Here is a 21614-nt window from a genome sequence, read left to right on the forward strand (position 1 = left end):
AACAGAGGAATATTCATGTGCCACATCTTTGGAATTATCTATGTTCTGGACTTCAATCAACATCTTCTTTATCCTTATTTATAAAGCAACTGAGAAGGACTCTAATTTATGAAGAATTGTAGTGTTTTATATCAGTTTTTTTATTTATTTATTTTTTTATATATTTTGATGACATCGAATTTTATCGGAGATATTAACAATCAAAGATGTTAAAATCATTTTCACATGTCAGGGGTCACATACAGACCAATTTGATGTCAAATGGGTTGGAGCAGTAAAACACTATCATAATAACAGTAAGAGTGTAAAAACATAAAGTACAATTACTTGAAAATATTTACCGTACTTTCCGGACTATGTGTCGCTACTTTTTTCTCGTTTTGAACCCTGCGGCTTATACAGCGATGCTGCTCGAGTATAGATTTATACAGGCTAACGGCCTCCAGGGGGCGCTCTAGCAGGAAGCGCAAAAGTGAGACAGACAGGTGGAAGAGGCGATGTGAAGAGGAGAAGTTTTAATCTTAACTTTTAACAATCATTTTGCGTGTCATGCACAAACCCTCATCATGGAAAACACACGAAGAAATGCATATTTTGCAGCTTTTAAGTTAAAAGCAATCGATGTGTCTGTCTAAGAAGGAAATAGAGCTGCTGCACATAAGTGCCACTGAGCAACAATGGAGGAGACTGAAAAGGTGTGTGACACAGCTGAGGCTGTTCAACTTCGACACTGAAGAAGACGACTGCAGTGGTTTCAATGAGCAGAAGGAAGATGAAGATAGAGATCGATGACTTTTCTGGGTTTTTGAACCAGACGTGTTCCTGCTGTTTTACTGCCGTGTTAAAGGCACTGTTTGGGAAAAAGCAGTTATGGTATGGAAATAAATATTTAAATAATCTTTCTGTTTACCATCTTTCTGTGTAAATATCTCATGTCATAACGTGGACACCTGCGGCTTATAGTCAGGTGCGGCTTATAGCCCAGAAAGTATGGTACCTTAACTATCCTTTCATAAAAAATGTGAATAACCTGAACAAATATGAACAATCCAAAATTCAGAGAATTCTTCAGACAATTAAGTGCAATTTGAACAATTATTCTGCCTGTTATTAAATGTTTTGTGTATTTATAGATTCACTGTAATCTGCAAGTTGTAACGCACACGTGTAAATGATAAACTGAGACACAATATTGTTAAACTTGCAATTATTTATATTAAGACATTTCAGGATGTTTGTTATTCACATTTTTAAGGAAGCTTTGTAGATGTAAACATTTTTATCATGTGATTTTACTTTTTTCATTGTAATTATGTTAGTGGTCCGGTCCGTTTTGGATCATACCTCATCACACCTCTGCTTTACACATATCCACAGCACTGGCACTTTACTCCTGCTCCACCCAAAGGGGCTTTTTTGGGGTGAAAAGTGCTAGAAAGTGGAGGAACATCTACACGACTGGAGCTTTTATCATGGCTGTCGTGCTGCAGTTGTTGGGCGTGATGAAGGACTGAGCGCTGGCACTTACAACTAGAAAACATAGGTTAAGAAAATACCAAACAGAAGAATGTCAAAGGAGAAGTTCTGTAATGGTTTCTACTTCAGAGGGTTGTGTTTGAGCGCACTATATCAATGCGGTCTATACTCTAAAATCCTGTTATTACAAAGCTTTATTCAGAACAAAAACTTTTGAATACGTTCAGATAACTGCTTTTACAACATTCCCTCTCCTAAAGAAATGCCTGAAATACCTGCAGCATTATTTTTCTTTGTTAAAGATTTTTCCAGCACCTTAAAGCTTCCTTAATTGTAACTGAGCACAAAAACCTCCTCTTTATGTCCCTTTTATTTTTTATTGAATAAAAGTTACCTTGAACACTCTTCAGTCACATACTTTATTGAAAAAAATATGCCATGTTCACAGTTTTTAAAATTACTCATTTCCCAAAGAAAAACATCACATTAAAGAATATTTTTTACTACAGCTAAAGATCTATGTTTTGCAAAATGTCTTTCAAAGTAAGGTTGGTGAAAAACAGAAATAAACATCACAATAGGCAAATGCTGAACCATTTTAATTCACAAAGTGGGACCAAAGGAATAATGCAAAGATGTATTTAACTATAGAAGTGAAGGAAAAATGAAAGAAAACAGCAGATGAAATACAAAACAACAAAAAATATTAAAGTATTAGCTAAGAAAAAATAGGATAGGAGAGACAAGCTAGAGACAGATGACTTTATAAAAATGTGAACACAACTAACAGATACATGAGTATGTAACAGAACAGCAACAAAAGACGACAAATGATCAATAACTATATTTTTAAAAATTCCTTTTCAACTTTCCTGTGTATACAAAGTGTAGAAATTGAGTCAATTACATAAGTGGACAGGAAAAAAAAAAGAACCTCATGGTGTTAGAGAAGAGTCCCAGCAGTTTAACATGGAAAAAGCCGTGTAAAAGCAGAAATTTGTTGCCATCTTGCCATGTTGGCAAGATCAGGAGTGGTATCGCGCCAATGCGGTCCATGTTGACGTCCAGAGGGTTTGATCTAGACTCACCCCAAACTTGTAAAAATCATCTCAGACCAGCAAGAAGCCAATTAACAATCATGTCTCATTAGATTTCATTTGGAAATAAAATCCACTTCAGCTGATTAATGATAATTTGCTGGTGAACTGCGTGAGAATGTCAACTACTCGGTACAGATGGAAGTTTTAATGACGGTCCGACTGAAAGTTTACCAGGGGACATTTTGCCATTTCTCATCGTTTGATTTCACATCTCCCATCTGAAGCCAATTCTCCCTCAGTTAATGAAACAAAGTCTGAGAAATCTTCTTTGAAGGAGAGCTAAAAAAAAAAAAAAAAAGCCACAGATAATGGCTAATCCATCCAAACAACTGTCTTTTGTTTAAGTAGGAACCAGATTTTACATTGCTCTCTAGTTCAGATCATTGAAAGGTGGATTGAGGTTTTCCTCCTCCGTCCTTTGTGAATCAAAGATCTTTTCACTTGAAAGGAGAAACATCTTCCCTTTCTACATGTTTTGTTGTATAGAAAACACAAGTGATGTTGGAAGAGCACAGCAATAGCGGAGGGAGAAAAAAAAAATCATCACAGCATCCCACTGAGCTATTTTGAGCATCAGTCCCATGACAATTCTGCTGCAACTATGCAACAGTATTAAGATATTCCCCATCTGTGTGCCTTCAGATCAGAAAGGCAAAGGCTAGAGCATTGTCGACTGAGAGGGGAATCGCTTCTCAAGCTCCTCCACGATAGAGTTCATGTTTGGGTTGGGCTGAATTTGCGGAAGTAGAGGATCGTCTCCTCCTCCTCCTTCTTCACCTCCTCCTCCCCCTTCAACCTCTTTTCCTTCCTCTCCTGCTTCCCCTCCTCCTTCTGCCGCTGCAGCCATTATGGAATCCAAAGAGTCGAGAGAATCGAGAGAATCCATAGAGGCTCGGCTTTTCATGACCTTTTTCAGAGGGATCTGCTTCTGATCGATCTGACTGAACATGTTGGCCACCGACTTCTCAATGTCTGCAATGTTCTGGATGTTCTTTAAAATTCCCTTCAGTTCTTTTCGAGGAGGTTCGGGTTCTACGGGGAGGGGTGGAGGCGGTGGCCGGAGGGACACGGGGCGAAGAGTTGGCGCTTCCGTGAGGGATGGGAGGACGAAAGTGGATGGGCGCAGGAGTGAGGGCGAAAGAGGGGGAGGGAGAGGAGGGGGAGGTGGTGGTGGTGGAGGAGGAGGAGGAGGTGGTGGTGGTGGGGGAGGAGGAGGAGGAGGGGGGGCAGTGTGTTTGTCTGTTTGGTTTAAATGAGATGAAGTGGAAGGGGGACGTGGTGGGGAGTACGGGCAACGTGGAGGGGGAGACAAGGGAGGTGGTGGAGCAAATGTAGGGGAGGTGGAGGTGGAGATGAAGGAGGTGAATATGGAGCAGGAGGTGGTGGAGGCGGAGTTGAAGGAGGATCAGGGATAACCTCTAAATGAACCTGGAGTCTGTCTTCTGAATTTGGGTTTAAGTTTGCTCCAAAGCGCCGCAGAACAGGAGGAGTTGGCTTGTGACTCGGAGGAGGTGTACCTGAATCGCTGTGGGTAACGATGATACACGGGGGACCTTCTTTGGTTTGAGGAGCTGGGACGCTGCATGCAGACGAGTGTTTTTGATGCTGAGGGGATTCTGGGAAAACAGAAAGTAGGATATCAGGAGATAAAGATCCCCGAGAATCTCTGCTTTGCCGTTGCCTCAATTCCTGCAGCGCCTGTTGCTCAAACTGTCTGGCTTGTTCTTTGACCGTCAGCTTAGGTTCAAGGCTCGACCTCCCCGTCAGGTCTGAATCCAACCCACGGTCAAATCCTGAATCCAGACCCGCGTCTTTGCTTTCTTTGAATTGAGCCTTGATGAGCTCTAGCTCCCACTGCACAGGATCCATGACGACTTGTCGCCTCAAGGTATCGTACATTTCTCTTCGGTGTAACCTGGATGGGAGAGTCCAGCTGTGTCCGACCCCAGATCCCCATCCACTGTCAAAGCCGCTGTAGCCTCCGAATCCTACGTCACCCCCGGAAGAACTGAGCCTGAACCACGTGTCGCGCAGGCCTTTCCTAGATGGTGAGAAATTTCCAAGAAGGTCTCGCCTTCTCTGGCTTCTTCCCAGAGTCTCTGGACTACTCAAAGTCCCATCCTCATGGTAGATGGGATTCTTGATAGTAAGGGGATTTTCATCAGACAGAAAGGTGATGTTGGATTCGGACTTGGGCAGGTTGCTGAGGACGCGTCCATTAGCGATGCATTGCTTATGGGCAGCGATGGCACGAGTGGCAAAATCTGAGATCAGACGTTGCCGATCAGTTTCATCCAAACTGCCACTTGGGTTTGAGCGGCTGGTAGATAGATAGAAGGAGGACAGAATGAAGGGGAAATGATAAGAATGATGCATTTAAATGAACTAGGAAAGAAAAGGGAAGGTGCAATTACAAAAATTACAGCTAAATGAAACGGAGGATGTAAAGAACGAATGGAGTTTAAATCACACAATGGTAAAATGAACTGTTTTCTAAAAGGACTGAAGGCGACAGGGTACATAAAGTACTGAAGACGAGGGAGATCAATTGACAGAGTCTGCTAGAGCCAAAGTTGGACAAATGAAGTAAAAAGACTTCACATTAGGAGAAACGGTGAAAGGATTGAGAGGAAATATGTGAGAGATTGTAAAAGGAAAATGTTATTTTCCTGTGCTTTTCTGAGGGACACGAGATGGAGGACTAAAGAAAGAGTCTTAAAAGACAAGGGAAGTGAAAATGCAAATAGATTTTATTTTTGTTAGAAGAAGGAAACTACAAGGAGTCTAATACCACACAAGGACGAACACCACAAAAAAAAAAAAAAGCTGTGCTGAGACTATGCAAATTTTCTGTGAACTAAAAATTGATTTCTTCCTTGTTGGATGAAATAAGATAACTGGTAAAAACATCAGATGTAGTCCATCACAAAAAGTGCAGATGGACAGAGTTTGGCCTTAAGTGCAGGACAGTAAAGCCAACACTTCTGCATAACTGTGAGTTTATACTGATACTGTTAGAGCCGGTGGACTGTCCTGCCTCATCCCCTCCTGTTAGTCTGTCTTAACATCTGCTTATATTGTGACAGGCTGAGTCTGGTCCTCTAAACTTCCTTCCTCCCTCCATTCCTCTGATGTGGAGAAAGACAACTGGAAGATGCCAGCACCCACCTAAGCCCCACCCACCAGCTAATCGTATTTAACCACCTCCAGCTGACTGTAGCGTATTCATGGTTCAGTTCACCTCGGAAGCCTTCGTATGTGACCATTCTGCTTGTGAACTCTGCTCGATTTGAACGAGTATTATTAAAACTAGTTCTTTGATTGTCTATTCTAGTCAATTTGTTTTGTTCTAGCGCCTGAGTGTGTCCACCAGCTGCTGCGAGTTTTGGTTTGCTAGCTGTCTTTTTGTTTGTCGATTCTGCCCACTGGTGTACAGCGTGAGCGTACACTTTTGTTTTGCCCTTTTGACTTATGTTGTATTAATAGTAAACCTTTGTAAATTTGTAACTTTAAAAAGAGTGACCTTCTAGAGAAGAAATATAGCTGTTTTGTTTTGGGTTAAGTTTCCCATTGTCTAGTATAGCTTAGCCACCAGGTACTGCTCCCTCTTTAATAATAATGGATTGGATATCTGTAGCACTTTTCTAGGCACCCTAAGCACTTTACATTACTGACCCACTATTTATTCACTCTCAAATTCTCCCTCTATTATTATTATTAGCATAGCTTAGCCACCAGGTACTGCCCTCTCTTTGTTGTTGTTCTTTATTTGGCTACTTAGAAGTCGTTCTCTTTTTGTTATTGAATATTTCTTTTGGGTTCACCACTAGCCCCAGTCAGGTTAGCTTCGTTTTAGTTTAATTTGACAGTACCTGCTCGGCCCTCTATCTGTTCTGTGTTTAGTTTTTTTTTTTTTTTTTTTTTTAATGTTTGGCAACTTCATAATTGCTTTATTTTCTGTCAAAATTATTTCATTCAAAAACTGAATGCAGAACACAATTCTCTATGCTTTTGTAATTGCTGATTCTTAGAAATAACATTTCATATTGACTGTTCTTATGGGTCATTTATAAAATCCTAAAGCTCTACTCCAGATTTTTTTTTTTATAATGAAGTCATAGCTATAACAGAAACTTGAAACGTGTATTAATGACGGAATTTAGCTCAAGCAGCCAAACAACATTAGTATGTGTGTTCTTTTTCCCCCTCGTGTTTAGTTTTGAGTATTCCAACTGAGTGCTACAAATAAAAGAAAATTGCACTTTACATGTGCTACCTCCCGGTTTCTTTTGTTACTGCCTTTACTCGCTCTAATCCCAAGCGGAACAGATTGTAACAGATACTAATTAGTTTTGTGGTGATCTCTGTGATGACTAATGTGTTGATACTACTCCAAAAAGCAACCGACTCACGCTACAGGAGCAGCTAATTTATTACCAACCAGCTGAAAACAGAGGTGTTTTACATAAGGGTTAAGTTTTGTTTTTGAGGTTAGCGCTAACTACTGACAAGCACGAACACAAAACTAAAGCAACAGACAACTATCACAGCACGGTGTTAATCTAGTTTGTAACATCGTACTCACTTTTGTCTGTCGGTCATGAATAAAGATGGAGGAGAGCGAGAGATGAACACATCCGTCGAGATGAGAACAGGAAAAGAATGAAACGAAAACATGAAGTGATGTTAAATTGTTCAAAGCTGTGAAAGACAAAATTTTCTGTGTGGACGTTTTATAAAAAGGTATGTAACCAGGGTGCCACTATAAACAAATGTTTGGATTTTGCTGCCACTTGAGAGAATATTAGTGTGTAATCTGTTGGCAGAGCACAAATAAAGTCTTGCTTCATTGCTCTGCATCATTTTTATGATACACAGTCCCCTTTGGTGCATGAATCCAAATGGGTTTGGCTACTTAATATTCCGTGTCAGTTTTCTGAAGCTACCTGGGATTACTAATCATAACTTACCAGACAACTGTTTTACCAATAAACCTCACAGATAAGTAAGACAAAAAGAAAAGTGTCCCGGCTTTTCACATACTTGACATACAGTATTTTCCACAGCCCTGTCATTTTGGAAAAAAACAGACAAAATGACTACGAGGTAAAATTTAAAGCTTTGAGTAGTTCTAAATAACACTGCAGCCTGACTGTTCATCCCATCAAATAATAGTTTAAAGCTTTTATAACCGACAGTTGTTTTTCTGTCTAACTACAACTATACTCCTTTGGCAGGAAGTCATTTTTCATGGAACATGCAGAAGACAAATAAATAGGATAAAGGAAGGCCAAAAGACATGCTAGTTTTTTGGTTTTAACACATGCATTGTCTTCTAATGCTGAGCTGTTCAAAATAGTGAATCATTAGCAGAACAATGGAAAAAACACTACTATGTCTACATCGACAGTAAATAAAACCCAGATTGTATTCACATAGAACATGGAAAGCATATTGTTAGAGACATACTATTAGACTATTCTCTGTGAATACCAGGTGTCCAGAACATGAGTCATAGATGGGTCGTGATGACATATCCGTTAACTCTTTCGGTGCCAGACACTTAAGGGGCTAATAAGCCTTAAAAGTGCCACAGAATTTGGCCCTTTTTCAGTATTTCGCGTCGTTTTTATAATATTTGAAGAATCCTGCAGGAAACCACTCGGTAACATCCGACCGATTGCTGATTAGATTCAAAACGCACCGGATGCAGCCGATTCATTATTGATCGTAATTTGCATAATTTATAATAATAATAATAATAATAATCTTTATTTATATAGCACTTTTCATACATTAAAAACTGTAGCACAAAGTGCTTTACATATCAGTTTAAAAATCAGTACCGCCCCCCACCCACACCCACCCACTCACCCGCGCACACACACACACACACACACACACACACATACATGCAAACCCACAAGCTCACACATACTTAAGAAAACTGACTGAGCACGGGTAGACCAGAACAAAAATGTACAAGTAAAAGTAAAACATCAAGTTAGGAGGCGCTGTCTCAGGGAGCCATCCGCACCAGGAGGCAGCCGCCGACCCCGGCGACCAGGCACCAGCAACACAGCCCTTCATCCCAACTAGTGGGAGGGGCCAACTGGGACCCCCACCCACCAGAAAGGAGCGGACCCCAGTGAGAGAAGGCGCCACAGCCCCCGGAGTCCACAGCCGCCCCCCAGCATGGAGGGCTCCCTCTGATGAAACACCGGAGAATAAGAAACATAAAAAAGATATAAAACTAGAAGCACTCGGAGAGCGCAGACCTCCGCCAAGGCTGATCAGTGGCCCCCCCCGTGGGCCCCCCCACCCCCGATCACCACCAAAATTTAATCATTTCTTCCTCATCCCATTTCCAACAAACCCTGAAAATTTCATCCAAATCTGTCCATAACTTTTTGAGTTACGTTGCACACTAACGGACAGACAAACAAACAAACAGACATACAAACAAACAAACAAACCCTGGCAAAAACATAACCTCCTTGGCGGAGGTAAATATTATTCGGTCGCGTGACCTCAAATTCCCGTCTGATTGGTCTCAAAAGGGGGACACAGAAAGAACGTCATCCAAATGTGAGAAAGAAATGGGGGTGGATGGTTTGTTTGTACACAAATATGGTGTGTTCTCCAAAGCCGATCTGATCGGCCCGTGGCATTGAAAAAGTTAAGAAAACACCCAGGATATGTCTACCATTTCTCCTCTATTTGTATGTCTCCTGGCGCTAGTTCAAGGTCAGAATCCTTTTACCCTTTTGCCCTTGGGGATATCAGACCACAGGGAAGGTGGGAGAAGACTACAAACGCTGTCACTGAACCCCTGCATCACTGTGTTTTGGATACCGAAGCCAATGGTGAACTTAATCAATGTTATTATGTTTGGACACTTGGACCAGTGATTGTGTTACCCGTATTTTTCTATAAAAACTCAGACTTCCTGGTGTTAGTCAATCAACTCCTGCAGCTTGTTGTATGTACTTGACTCCTTGCCGCAAGTAAAGTTTTCTGATTCCAGAATCCAGTGACTCTGTCTTGATTCTTAGATGGTATCTCAGAATTTTTCTGTCACATATCAAAAGTTTACTCTGAGAAGAAGAAGAAAAAAAAAACATGGCACTCAGTTCAAAGGCCTGTATCCTTGATGGCATGGGGGTGCATTAGTGCCTATGGAATGGGCAGGTTAAATGGTAAATGGACTGAACTTATATAGCGCATTTTCTACAGCTTCATTGGTGCCCAAAGCGCTTTACAATTCCTCACATTCACCCATTCACACACACACTCATACACCAGCGGGCGACTACTGCCATGCAAGGCGCTGCCTGACCCTACCGGGAGCAATTTAGGGTTCAGTGTCTTGCCCAAGGACACTTCGACATGTGGACAGTCGGAGCCAGGATGAATGAAGGACAGTCGGAGCCAGGATGAATGAAGGACAGTCGGAGCCAAGATGAATGAAGGACAGTCGGAGCCAGGATGAATGAAGGTTGCACATATGGAAAGGTATATATACTTTTAAAAGCAATATTACTACTTTTTCAGGGAAGATCTTGCATATTTCAGCAGCAGGACAATGCTAAGCTATGTTTATTACAACACCATGGCGTCATAGTACGGGGGGCGGAAAAGTTCATAGCCTGACTAAGAAGGAATTGTTGCACAGCAATGAAACTGTGCATACATTAAATTCAACCTTTCCTGATGCTAACTGCATGGTTTCCTTCCAGATAAACCCACACTGGATAAATAATTTAGGACTTTGAAAAGTAGTACTACAGACATTTTATGAAAATGCTTGCTTTTCACCCCTCCCTCATTCTCCCTACTCCTCTTGAATTCAGCTTACCAGTTTTGCACAGTTGATAAAGCTGGAGCATCATCCCCTATAGCAACCACGTCAACATGAATGTCCTTGGGGGCTAACCCCTTTTTCTGCAGACATTTGATAAGACCACGGTGCCACGGATGGTTCACGAAATGTCTCTGGTACTACTTTTCAGAGTCCTAAATTATTTATCCAGTGTGGGTTTATCTGGAAAGAAACCATGCAGTTAGTATCAGGAGAGGTTGAATTTAATGTATGCACAGTTTCACTGCTGTGAAATAACTCCTTCTTAGTCAGGCTATGAAATTTTCATCCCCCCGTAGAAGAGTCCAGGTCCTGAACTGGTGTGGTTGCAGACCTGACCTTTCACCAATTTAAAAATACGAAATAAAAATTGAGAATCATGAAATTAAAAATATGACAAAGACTCAGGACTGTTGAGCAGCTAGAATCCTATATCAGATAAGAATGGGACAACACTCCTGCCCCACATATCCTGTAACTGGTCTCTTCTCTTGTTAAAAGCAGATGGAAATTAGCTTCTCTGCTAAATCTGGTGCATGCAACTTGCTCTTTGCAACTAATGTCAATACACGCTGTCCTGTGGCTAAATGAATACAAATACAAAAGAAGTTGGATGACAGACAGTGGTTAAACAGTAGCAAACATTGTCATTAAACTTAAAATGACTTTTTCATGTGTTAAAAGGAACATTTTCTCAGTTTAAATTTGATATGTTTTCTATGTGAATAAATATGGGTTTATCAGATTTGTAATTTGCTGTTTTGTTTTGTTTTTTTTTTTACATTTTGCACAGCAGCTTTTTGGGATTGGGGTTGTATTTTAGTAGAGTCAAGGTCAAATGTATTCATGTAGCACATTTAAAACATCACAAAGTGCTCAAAGTGCTGCACAAAGTTGTTGATAAAAGTACAAGACATCCTAAAACTAGTAATTACATCTAAACAGTACATGTAATAATGCAGTTTGGCCTGGAATAAAACTGGAATACATAATGTATACACCTCGTTACCACTGAACCACAAGTAATTATATTACCAGACTGCATCTTTAAAAATAACATAACTCTGTGCTTCTTTTAATATTCTAATACTTTAACGAACACTTAATTTAATGCGTAATTGAAAACAGACATTAAACCCCAAGACTGCAAGAGCACCTAAAGGTAATTAAAAGAAAGAAAAAGCTGCTTTTTTTTAAAGTCTACTGCGCAGTTTGATAATGGACCTTAATTATGAATGTGCACTTTGCCAGATTCTGTGTTCTTCGGGGAATATTTATCCCCTCCAAGATGGCAGCGATATGAAAGATATGTGTGTGAAAACCACACAAAATTCCCAAACTGCCTACTTTGCAAGCGCACACACATACAAAAGACCCTCCGCACTAGAATTATACATGCTCTGAAGCTTATCAATAGAATTAATTAGCGCCCAGGGTGGTCTTTATAAATTACAGGCCGCATTTATTTCAATTATCTCACATCCAAGTTCATTTCCGCACACATTTTTCAGGGGATCGTTTGGGCTGCTTAGTCAGATGCGCACAAGCCCACTCGCACGCACACACATATGCAGATATGGAAAACCACGCACTCAGACACACAGTTGGAAATCCCATGTTGTCATTTGGAGATAGTTCCTACCATCTTGCATATGAATTGCTCTCATGTTAATGGGAGTGGGGAGGCATATCAAGGACAGACAGGAAACCGGTGATGCATGTAATGCTGATAAGAGTTCCTCTCAACTTCTTCTTAACGCTTCACTAAAGAATAAGAAATTAACTATCTGTGTATTGCCCTGAGTGAGTGTGTGCGACTGTCAAATTTTTCAGATAGAAGCTAATACAGTGTCTCGACGTATAGTCACTATTAGCCTCTTGTTTAACCAAACTATCGGAAATTGGAAAGAGGACAAATTAAACACAACTTGCTGGAAGATACACAGAAATCAGGTCGCCGCAGTGGGTGGTGAACAGTATATCACTACATTGCTCAATAATAAAGTAGCTTTTTAAGGAAGATTAGCATAGATTGTCACTAAACCCTTAGTCTTGGACAGCCAGACAACTTTGGAGGTAGAAGTTTGGTGCCACCCACTATCATTATGACAGAGGAAAAACTCATGGGTTTCTTTGCACTGTTGTATTTTTTTTTTTAACCCTTTGATGCATGAATTATGAGAACTTTAGTCAAGATTTTTTTCCTGAGTGTTTTTATTCCTCTTTCGGCATGAAAAAAAACCCCAAGGAGATTGATTTTTTTTTTTTTACATTAACCTGTTTTTCTTGGAGTTACAAAAATGTCCACTCAGTTGGACACCATTTGTTTAATTTTTGAAGCAAAGAAACATGTATTTAAAATGCAACATCAGAAAGTGATAAACTGTGAAAACTATGAAACAAAAGCATGTTTGATGCAGCTAATCTGATGTTTTGTCACCTTTTGTCATACTCTAATACTAGTTCTCACTCACTTCATGGAGATAATATAAAAAAAAAAATAAAAAAAAAATTGTTTAAGAAAACTGTTAATTACGATCTAATAATTAGTAATTGATTTACACTGAATCGTGTTACTGCAGATCAGGTTTATCAAGAACATAAAGTTACAGTAATGGTATGAATTGCAATTTATGGGATGATGCATAAGCGTCCACTCTGTTAGCTGATATGAAACTAAAACAACAAAACCCATGAATATACAAGAGAACAGCTGTAGAATAACTGCCCACTGTAGTGACCACTGTGCATGAAAGGGTTAAGCAAATCACACTCCTTTTGTACATGGTGCAACAACACTGCCTCCGCAAAGTAGTTTTGGGGGAGAGTGGTGAACATCTGGCTGTCGACAACTGAGGCCCAGTTTACACGACAACGTTCTCTGGTGAAAACAACAAAATATTTTATCAGATGTGCCTTTTGTTTAGACGGCAATGGCGTTTTTGGGGATTGAAAACACAAAAAAGTGAAACCACCTTCCAAAGTGGCAATCTTAAAAAACGCTCCACTCTTGTGTCACCATCTAAAGGATTGAAAATGTAACCCTTCATTCTTCTTCTTTTCTGTTTTGTGACTGTATTTTGTGCTAGGAGAGAACAATAAGAGAAGTAGGAGGGTTCTACGCAGGCGCTTGGTCTTGGTCTTGGTGATGCTATCTAGCCCTCTGGCATGCATACTACATTGATAATAGGAAATTTTACACACTTTTGCGTCTGTGTGCAGATTTTCCCCCCAAAGCGAATGTCTAAATGTGGAATTAAAAGTGAGAACGCAACACCACTTTTGTGTTTTCGGTTCAGATCGTTACCATCTAAATGCAGCCTGAGTTATGGTTTTACACCTCTGATTAAAGACAGTGGGAAGTTGTGTAAAATGTGTAAAAACAGAAGGCAATGATTTACACATCTCATAAACCCAAAAATAGAAAACATATTAAATGTTAAACTGCGAAAATACACCATATTCACAAAAAAAAAAAAAAAAAAAAAAGGAATTTTTTAGTTTGCTGGAAGCAGCATGTCTCCAAGGAGTTGAGACAGGGGCAACGAAAGGCTGGAAAGTATGTGTTACTAAAAAGAAACATCTTGGACAAACATTTTTCAACTAATTTGGTTGACCCTTGATGACCTCCACCCACAACTAAAAATATCCATCATTTATTGTGTTTAATAACTTTTGAACCACTAATCCTATTGATATGCTCTAAAATGTCATGTAAAGTGTAAAAACAGTCCCACATTTTCCATGATAATAAATGTGTTGTTTGGACAGTTTGAGGCTCCGACATGAATGACTATAAAACCAACATGTTTTGAGCAAGAACATTGAAAGCCATGGAGATGATGATAAATGGCTGCAACTTTCTCAGGAAAGTTTACAGAAAAATTGTCTAAAAAGATAAATTTGGCAAATTTTTAAAACATCTAATCTTTCTAAATATTGCATAGTTTGCTCTCCAAGTTCTGGTAAATCCATTCTTAGACGAAGCTCATTTCTACTTTAATTTGTTCAACTTTTACTCGTGATACTGTTTGAAAAAAAAAAAAAAAAAAAAAAAAAGCTAAAATAACCCCAGTGTCTTAAGAAAAGCTTCTCTGTCTTTAAAGGTTAATTGGTTAGAGAACAGGTTAATGACACGGTTAGGTAGAAAAACAAAAGCAGATTAGAGAAGCAGAGTCTGCAAACAGCTGCATCTGCAAATTGAGGCACAATTTTCAGACTTTTAACATTTATATATAATATAGTATTATATAATTATAAGTCAGAGAATCTGGAGAAATCTCGATGTGAAAGGGACAAGGTTGATAATCAGTCCTGGATGCCCAATAGAAGAGGGGATACGACTGTTATAAACACAGTTTAAAGTTACCTTATTTTTCTCTTAAAATCATACATTTTCTCAGGTTAACCATTTGATATGCAGCATTTGAAAATCACTACCCTGCCCATTTTATAAATTCTTCAGAGTTGCGGTTGTAAAATGACTAAACCATTGGTACAGAAAATGCCAGATAAATGTGTAACTGCAGCTTTGAGGTTGGTTGTTCTTCCATGTAAAAAGGGGAACGAGGGGCAAATGTTGACAGAGCAGAAGTAGAAACAAGGATTCCTAAAGTCACTGCACAATACAAAGGTTTGGAAAGAAGTCTGAGAGTCTGTCATTTGTGCTGTGATGGTTGTGTGGGAGATGAATTCATGTTTTATTTGAATGCACTAATGTACAGGTTGTTGACTTTAGGCAAAAGTATTTGCCAAAATACTACTCATAGCATCCATCAATGTATAAACGTGTAATGCTTCTTCAGTCCAGACAACCAAAGACAATACATGAATTGGGCGCCTTTCTGAAAAGGGTTTTACCTCTTTTTCAATGAATTTTGTCATTGTTGAATGTATATCGTTCTTTTTTTCTGTTATGACATGGTGTTTGTGCTCTATATCATGTATTTGGTGATGAGAAAAATAAAATAAATTTAAATAAAATGAGAAGGGAGAACAATGCCAACTGAACCAGATGCCCACAGGCAGAATTTTCCCAGTAGAAAACAGACTACAATGAAAAAGTAATCTTATCAAAGTAAGATTCCTTCAATAATCACCATAATGTTCTTAATGATCTTACCAAATTCTGCTGGCTACGGCTCATTGCTTTATGATTAGCAATGCTAGAACTTCAATAAATGAGTAAATTACTTGCAAAGCAAACATTTGCATAACATAATTTGGAATCTTCATAAAGGCTGATAAAGGAAAAGGTCATTCTTAGATAAATTCAGAGAAGTTTACTGAAAGGATGGCATTTAAAAAAAAATGTGCCTTGAATCTGTAAACTCTTCTGTTTTTGTTTATCATGATCATGGTTTTGTTGAAAGCCACCGATGAAAACAAAACCAAAACTCTGAAAAAGAGAAAGAGGCAGCACTTAAAGTGGATCATGTTCTCTGGGCAGATCTCTGACCTTCTTTTTTCTTTTTTTTTTTAGTTTTTTTTAATCTTTTGTTTAGGGAGGACATTGGTATGCATTACAACAGGGACAATGACAGGCAAAGAGCTGAATGACACTGAACTTTGTGAAGATGAAATTGCAGGGTTTATCTAAAACTGTTAATGCATTCCAAAATCAGGCCTTTGTTTGGCGTTGGTTTGATACACGGACCGTGCTTGATTAATCCAACATCGTGTCATTTTTGTCAGTTTCCTTGGTGACAGCTAAAAAGTTACAAAAACTTTGGTAGTCATTCTTACTTTGACAGTAGGTTTCAGTTTTTAGTATACATATTCATGTTAATGTTTAATACTACAGGTTTGTTCTAATGGGCTGATACCTTTTTTTAGTCAAACTTTAATATGTGATTCATCAGTTTACATGAAATTTGCTCCGGATTTCCAGCAATTACATTAACACAAGTCTGTCAGTGATGTGCGGTGACCCAGAGGCAGTGGTGTAGTCCAGGGTATATGGCAGTATATGGAATATACCTACTTATTTTTCTGTCAGCATTGCGGATACCCGCTTCTAAATCCACCCTGATGCGCACCATTCAGTACTATCTGTGAGCCAGATTATTAATTTTTTGCTGTAGAATGGTGAGGCCATGACCCGCCCTACTCTGCCTCTAACTGACTAGTACTCACTGCCTTCACTGATTAGATTGGTTAACTTTAGGCATGAGGACTGATGAGCCAATTAGAGGCACAGTACAGCGTGTCGTGCTGAGGAAAATATTGTTAACTAAGACAGGCCATCTCTGGAACCTGAATGGACACCTCAGGTGCCAGTGCCACCCCAGTTGATTGACAGGTCACTGTACGTCTTGTTGAAAGATGCGTGATTATTGGAAATGCGGAGGACAAAGGCAGAATAAACGTCTTTCAAATGAGGGACACACTGAGAGTAGGGCTGGGTATTGGCAAGAATCTGGCGATATGATACAAATCACAATACTAGGATCACGATACAATATATTATGATATATCATGATACTGTTAAAAAGGCAATTTTTTGTTTGTTTCTTTTTAAAAAAAATATTATTTCCTGGAAGACTTGATTTACACCAGAAATCTGCACAAATACTAAACACAGTTTTATTTGATCACAACAGGATCTAATGCTATATCATAAAAAGTTCCTGTGTTCAAACTGAAATTACGTTTTACAGACATTACAGTTTAAGATCCTCTTCAAATGTTCATATTCTATTAGTTCAGAACTAACATCAGAATAATTATTTTTGTGCAATCCCAACCAAGGAACTAACTTTATTTAATAAAAGAGTGTTAAATAATAATAAACTAAATATAAACAAAAAACAAAAATGAACCTCCACAGTATCTGCATTTGAATAATTACCTAAAAATATCAATACAGTACTTTTTAATATCGATACAATATTGTGAAACGAAATATCACCATATATTGCAAAACCAATATTTTCTTACACCCCTAATTGAGAGTATACCCACTTCTCCAGGGACCACTACACCACTGCCCAGAGGGCATCATGGGAGTCTGGTTTACCATCATTAACCATGAATAGTGTTGTGTTTACTTCCAAAGTTTACACATTCTGAAGGAATTATATTAGGAGCTAAATTGCCTCCCAATATGAGCATCAGAAAGAAATGTTCCAGCTCTGTACAGGTTCATTTAGAGAAGTCATATCGACTGTGTCTACGGTGCTGACTCTCAGTTTCCCCTCTAAATATGTCCTTGTTTTGATAATCCTCGCTGGGAACAGCAGTACTGCAGAGTTAATGGATTTTCAAATGAGGAACACGCTGAATGGAGTGTTTATTGATCTATTTGGTGGTTTTTGACTGCTGTCTTGATGCTTATGTACATTACTTGCCACAAAATTGTAATAATTTACCCTTTTGTATTAATCAAGCTTCATGTCTTATTATGGGCTCCAACTGCAGTCTTTCCTGATGTAAAATTATTGATCGGTCATATACATGTGTTGGCTTAAACTGTAAAAACACCCTATTTTCCCTGAAACGTTCTAATTTTCACTCTAAGGACTCCAACATACCGATTAATTCATGTTTTAGTTAAAGAGGCTATATGGAGCATTTCTACTTTCAGATATTAAATTACCAAAACTATCATTAGAGAACTGAAAATAGAAACATCAATGTATTGGAATACAGAGATATAGACTGAATGTATTCATAATGATAGTCAGACGAATATATAGTCACGGAAAAAATTATTAAACCAACAAAAGTCATCAAAAACAATGGTTATGAAATCAAGTTCTAACTCCTGTGTGAATCACATGACTAAAACAGACAGAAAAGAAAAAATGGAATGCCTAAAAGCACTGTTTTTGTCAGTACAATGCCATAGATATTGATGTAAAAACTGAAATGATTTTAGTTATTATCAAGAAAACATGGAAAATGGCTAGATATCAGCTCTGAAATTAAACTGTTATGAGCTGTTTTTGTTATTATATTTGTCCAAACAAATGTACCTTTAGTTGTACCAGGCATTAAAATGAACAAGAAATTGGAGAAAACAAGGGGTGGTCTAATAATTTTTTCCGTGGCTGTATGTGGCCAGTAGAGGGAGTAGTGAGTCACTCTGCTGGTCTCCAATGGTGAGGAAAACATCAGAAAGTGATGAGAAGGTGTGGAAACCATTAGAAAACAACTTTAGCGTCAAAGAGAGGTAGAGGTGTTTTCACCTCTGGACACGACTAAATGAAAAGAATGGAGTTTGATGCTCAGATCACAGTGTTTCTTCTACATGGGTGAGTTTGATTATGAGGCTTATGAAGGTATAAAGCTATTATGTGATGTTATTATCTTTGCTAATTTCGCTGTTTGTTGATCGAAGGTTCAGACTAAACTGTGACAGTTCCGACCTCGTTTGGACGATTCCAAACAGATCTTTAGTTCAGCTAATGACAACACAAACCATACAAAAAACAGGTGATTTGTGGTTTTACTGTGGCTGATTTCAGTCTAAAAACAGAGCTAAGCTAACAGGGCTATAATGGAAACTATCAGCTAATGCGGCAGATAAAAATTGCCCATCTATGAAAAATAACCAGCCATGGGTTTTTGTCTGAAGAAGTTTGTAATATCAATACTTCATAATAATACGTAGAACTACATCAGCATATTAGGGCCACATTAGAAAATAAAAACACTTGTCGTTAAGAGAATAAAGTCGTAAAATATCAAGATAAAACCCGTAATTTTATGAGAATAAAGTCAAATACATAACGAATCATAATTTCACGAGAATGAAGTCGTAATATCATGAGAATAATGTCATATTTCAAGAATAAAGCCATAATATTTCGAGAATAATGTCGTAATTTAAAAACAGGTGGGAGAAATATCAATTTACAAGAATAAAGTCATCACATAACGGAGAACTTAGAACATTTTGTGAGGCTATACTTTCATTTGGGGTTTACGCACAGCCAAATACTGATCCTATTAGCCCCACCAAACATCAACACAAACCCTCTCTGTATAACTCTCTGGTGTAACCACCGATAGCCCTGCAGCCGACCACTTCCAGTCACAAAAGCCACAAAAGAGGCAATTTGCTCCAAATCTGTTTGGTTTTTATGACAAAACAAACCCAAATGTGTGCAAACTCACTTCAAAGCCCTTAGACTAATGCTAAAATGTCGATGGTGGACGGGGCTAGTAGGCTCAGTATTTGCCCGTGTGTAACCCGCAAATGAAAGTATAACTTCCATTTTCCATTACGCGACAAGTGGGTCCGACTTTATTCTTGCAAATTATGATATTTTTAACGCCTGTTTTTAAATTACAATGTTATTCTTGTAATATTATGGCTTTATTCTCGAAATATGATGACATTATTCTCATAATATTACATAAAATTATGACTCTTTTTGCATTCACCTTTCTCATAAAATTACGGGTTTTATCTCGATATTTTACGACTTTATTCTCATATTGACAAGTGTTTTAATTTTCTTTTATTTTCTCTCCTTTATTAGTGATAGTTAAGTTAAAACATTGTGGACAGAAAAACAACAACACATAAAGAAAAGGAAAATTAAACAAATAAATCAAAAACAACTACAGAGTAATGAAACAACAACAATGACAACATATTAGAATGAAAAAGATAATAAATGTAAAGAGCAACTAAACAATATAGAGCGATTAGGGGCGATAGGGAAAAGGGGAAGAGGGGAGTGTGAATGAAAGTGAGAAAGAGTGTTTTTATTTTATGTGGCCCTAATACGCCGTTGTATAGAGACTCTTTAATGTTGATTATTTTCAGTTTTTTCCTCAGTTAAGTTTCATCAACATCCTTTAGATTTTGACATATAACTGAAGCTTTAACCCTTTCATGCATAGTGGTCACTACAGTGGACAGATATTCCAGCGGGATGGACCCCTCATGTATCCACCCTACTGCATCCTTGCAGACTGGAACTACATCTGCAAATGGACGTCCATCAGTCCTGGTGCATCTATAGCCTGTCCGTCCATGGGAGTGGATCTCTCCTTCACTGTGGTTCTCCCCGAGGTTTCTCCCTTTTCCCACTGGGTTTTGAGTTTTTCCTTGCTGAGAAGGAGGGTCTAAGGACGGGGGATGCCCTGGACATTACTCATTTTCTTGCTGATTATTTGACTGTTGATGTTTACACCCAACTGACTCTGTGAAGCCCTTTGAGATAACCTTGTTGTGATATTGGGCTACACAAATAAAATTGAATTGAATTAATTGAATATTCCACAGCTGTTCTCTTGTATATTCATGGGTTTTGTTGTTTTAGTTGCATATCAGCCAACACAGTGGACGCTTATGCATCATCCCAAACACTGCAGTTCATACAATTATTGTAACTTTGCTGCACATGATAAACCTGATCTGCACTAACATGTTTTGGTGTAAATCAGTCACTAATTGTTATTAGACTATAATTAACAGTTTTCTGAAACAATATATATATATATTTTTTTGCATATCCTCCTGAGACCCAGCAATGCATTTTGTCCTCTGTAGGAGACAAAGGTTTGACAGTTATACTTAAAAAATGCTGTGTATTACAAAGGACATTCCATTAAAAAAAATCAATCAATAAATAAAATTATTTTAAAAATGTATCTGAAAAAAAAAAAAAGTTGCATTATGCAGTTTCCAATCAAGACAATTTTTTTAATGTAAAAAAGCTAAAACTGTCAAATTCCGGGGTCTCAGGAGGATTTTATCTCCATGAAATGAGTAATAACTAATATTAGAGTATGATAAAATGTGGGAAAACAGTAGCGATTTAGCAATTAACGGCATTAAAAATGTTTTTATTTCATAGTTTTTACACAGTATATCACTTTCTGATGATGAGTTTTAAATAAATGTTTCTTTGCTTCAAAAATTTAATGCATGGCGTCCAGTTGAGTGGATATTTTTGTGACTCCACAAAAAATAGGTTCATAAAAAAGAAAAAAAAAAAATCAGTTGCATTGTTTTTTTCATGCTTAAAGAGGAATTAAAACACTCAAGAAAAAAATCTTGACTAAGGTTCTCATAATTCATGCACGAAAGGGTTAATATATATGGTATCAGTGATGTTAAAAACTACTTAGTGGGGGTTAAATGGTGAGGGATTTAATTTTCCTACTATATACTGCATGAGGACACTATGAAGCCTCCCACAGACACCGGCGCCAAAGAC

At 38.3% G+C, this 21614-nt stretch overlaps 1 protein-coding gene across 1 annotated transcript in view; it reads right to left on the bottom strand.

Annotated features, from left to right (window-relative positions):
• Positions 1–21614, bottom strand: part of LOC115410209 (protocadherin-15-like) — a 409909-nt gene that overhangs the window by 57313 nt on the left and 330982 nt on the right. The window lies entirely within an intron of this gene.

The sequence above is a fragment of the Sphaeramia orbicularis genome, chromosome 19 (assembly GCF_902148855.1).
Source record: "Sphaeramia orbicularis chromosome 19, fSphaOr1.1, whole genome shotgun sequence".
NCBI classification, from domain to species: domain Eukaryota; kingdom Metazoa; phylum Chordata; class Actinopteri; order Kurtiformes; family Apogonidae; genus Sphaeramia; species Sphaeramia orbicularis.